This window comes from Lissotriton helveticus, chromosome 1_1, assembly GCF_964261635.1.
Source record: "Lissotriton helveticus chromosome 1_1, aLisHel1.1, whole genome shotgun sequence".
Lineage (NCBI taxonomy): Eukaryota > Metazoa > Chordata > Amphibia > Caudata > Salamandridae > Lissotriton > Lissotriton helveticus.
This window is the reverse complement of record NC_136057.1, coordinates 188,997,926-189,001,540: the sequence shown is the minus strand read 5'-3', so window position 1 is coordinate 189,001,540 and position 3,615 is coordinate 188,997,926. Positions and strand designations below refer to the sequence as shown.

Here is a 3,615-nt window from a genome sequence, read left to right as displayed (position 1 = left end):
ACCTCCAGTTATTGTCAAATGTATTTGACATTTTTAATATTGCTAATTTTTTGTCTGCAGATGTAAGAATCAAGGATTAATTAAGGCCAAATTGTGTTTACTGTTATTAATTGGTGTGTCCTGATGTAATTCACCCAAACTATTTTTTATTGTCTTACGAATGTAAATATTCGGATACTTTTTAAGCATATTTATATGTAAATCATGTTTTTTTTAATTTCTATTGAAATTGTATGGTTTTAGCATGCTTTTATGGTTTGCACATAAACCGAATAAAGTAAACTTGACTGACTGACCTTGAAAATAATCTCCTAAGGAAGAATAATGGAAAGAGGATACATCTCGTGCTCTAACATCAGAGACACGGTTGATAGATACCAAACGAAAAAATAGTGAACTTTACAAATATATGTTTGAGGGATAAATCAGCCTCTTCTGGCCATGAAATAAAAAACACAATACGAATGGTCTTCCATCCGCTCTGACGAGTTCTGCAGAGATTGTCGAACTGTAGGTATTAATTGTGTAATAGGCTTTCCCTTGTGAAGCCAAGAGGCTAGGAAACTAACTAACAAGGTTACATTTGCTGAAAGGGGATCTGAATCCCTGTACAAACACCGCCTACACCAGACTTACCCAGCTGGCTTGTGCACTCTTGCTGTGCCGAAGCTCAGGATTGTTGGACAAACCGGACAGGCTCCTCTGAAATCCTCCATGCTATGAGGGTTAGGGAGCCCTCTAGAATGAGATTGTGATGAAGGCCCCGAGGGTTGGGAAGCAAATTGGTGAATGGAAGAATCCACATCTGACTCTAAGGCAAGATCTGGGGCAGCAGAGAAAATCATTCTCCCGTTCCAAGCATCTAAGTAACTTAGCCACCAGAGGAGTTCTTCCTTGGATTCTGAATCCAGTGTTACCGGATCTGGGTAACCTAACGCTTTGCACAGATGACAATGGAAGAAGCCAGAAGACCCACCAGACGAGCTGGCAATCTGAGGAAACACAGAGGAAGAGACAAAGCGTGAAGTATCTCCTTTTTTATTAGATCCAAATTTTGATGAGGGAGTTGCAGAATTGACCGAGAAGTGTCTATGACAAAACCTAGAAATTACAGACATTATGATGGAACCAGAGAAGACATTTGAACATTTATTAGGAACCCTAGCCTTGATAAAAGATCTTGACAGAGATGTTGGTGACTAAGTCAGAAACAATTTCCCTTTGGGTTATTTAAAGCATACTCTCATGAATACACACCACTTACATATGCTTCTACTAACACTACCAGCAATCATAGCAGGAGCCAAAAGCTAATATAAAAATGTTTTATTAAATGGATCCTTAATTAGTGTTTAAAAGTTCAAAATACAACATAGATAATACATCAAATGTCAATACAACATATTACAATAATCCTCATAAAATTAAAAGAAACTGGGAGAATATAATTCATCACAAGATTCTGAACATATGAAGCACACCAAGTACATGAATCAAAAATCATAAAGGGTTCAACACTTATTGATATTATGTTGTTATTTTATCAATGGGAACCCATTTGGCTTGGTGTTAAACACAAGTAGCGATGCGTTTCGGTGGTATAGTGTGGTCCAACCACTTTCTTCAGGCTTAAAGATACAATACGGTGTCTCGCAACACTTTCATCAAAATTGATGATGAAGAATTATAAAAGGGGATCTGTTTCCTCCCAAACAGTGTATCTTCACTCTCATGGATTCCTCAGTCATAACTGGACTGGAAACGAGGAAGAACTCTCACTTCTATCCTTTGATAAAATCAATAGGTGTACAGCCACTGATGACTCTGGCTCAAGATAAAAATTATATTAAACATGATCTCCAGTACCTGTCACAAGGCTTCTATTGGTAACCACTAGTCTTTGTCACACAGCCGGTTGCCGGGACTCAACAGCCTCATGGGGTGCTCCAGACGTTATTTGTTTAAAAAGAGATTTAGGTGAGCCAGGAGACAAGACTTGTCCTGAGCCATGATTAAGAAATCATCGAGATAGACAATGAGTCTTACACCCTGACTTCTGAGGAAGGCTACTACTGATTTGAGAATCTTGGTGAAACACCAAGTGACTGAAGAGTGATCAAAAGGTTGAGGTTTGAATGGAAAAAGGACTTTCCCCACTGAAATTGAAGAAACTTCCTGTAAGTTGGATGAACAGTAACTGTCAAGTAAGTGTCTTGAAGATTTATATGCACTAACCAATCATCTTGAAGAAGTAGATCTCTGAGAAGAAGAATGGTCTGCATCTTGAAATTATGGTATACCACAAAGTTGTTGAACACCTTTAGATTGATGACTGGACAATACTTTTTTAGAATTAGGAAAATGGAGCTGAGGAAACCTGATGGATCGAAAAGTAGTCTTTTCTGTAGCCTGTTTTGAGAGAAGGGATTGCACTTCCTCCTGCACAAGGAGAAACTGATCCTGTGAGAAACAAAGAGGATGGGTAAGATGACAGTGCGCTGAATCTGATTTAGATCTGTGCAATAACCCTGAATAGTCTGAATCACCAAAGCATCTGACGTTAGAGACAACCAAACATCTAGACAATATGCTAACTTACCTCGTACAGGAGGAAGGCAACAATTGGAAGTTCTTAAGTGAGAACTGATCTCCTTTGGCTCTGTATCCTCTGTTCCAATGGCGGGGGAAGAAATGGGGTTTGTACTCCTGATAATATTCTTGTTGGGAGCCTTGATTATAGGAGCATATGTGGAGGAATTGATCCCTGGAAGAATAACATCCAACAATGCGACTCCTACCTTTGCTGGCCCTGCCAAAAACCAGAGAAAAGAAGTTCTTCTTCAAAGAAAACTGGGCTTTGTTAATGGTAGCAAAAGTGGAAACATATTTGCCCATTTCCTTTATGAAGGAATCTCAAAACAAAAGACCATTAGCCTGAGGTCCCTCTTATTTAGTGGCTAGGCTCCTCAGCTTTGGATTTATTTTTAGAAAAAGGGTTTTACGTCTTCTTGTGAAATGTAAGCATTTGTATTGCCAAACATGCATATGGCATGCTGAGCTCAATTAAACAGGGTGTCAGGGTCTACCTGTTCCCCTTCCAGCTTTGCCTCCCCAGCTAAAGCCAGAATCCTGGTCAATGGGCCCACTAGATCCAAAATCCTGTCCTGGCAATTAGACCAGGCTCTATCGGCTCCTTTCTTATGGTCTTTTCCAAATTTAGTAAAAAATAATAACATATTTGGTTCAATAATAGGAGTATCAGCCAATTTATTGGGAAGGGAGGGACAAAGTCATTCTGACTTGAATTTATTTATGGAGGACATATCCAAGGAGTGTCTTAAAAAAAAGAAACATATTGCGACACATGGTCAGAAGGGACCACTCTGTGGCATTTGGGTGATGGATTAAAACAGGGTGAAACTTAGGTTCTCCTAAATGATCTACAAGATCATTGGACACTGGGTGGGACATACCATCTGAAGGAGAAACTCTATCCCTTTTTCTCCAGAGGCCCATTATCAGAGAGGTCATCAATGACATTGAAATTAGCCCTGTTATAATCCAATTTGCCGTCATCATCAATATCAGTGTCCTGTTAGCTAGTGACATTAAGGG

General features: G+C 39.3%; 1 pseudogene; it reads right to left on the bottom strand.

Moving 5' to 3' along the window:
- Nucleotides 1-931: 931 nt before the first annotated feature.
- Nucleotides 932-3,236, bottom strand: LOC144760092 (uncharacterized; annotated as a pseudogene).
- Nucleotides 3,237-3,615: the final 379 nt, after the last annotated feature.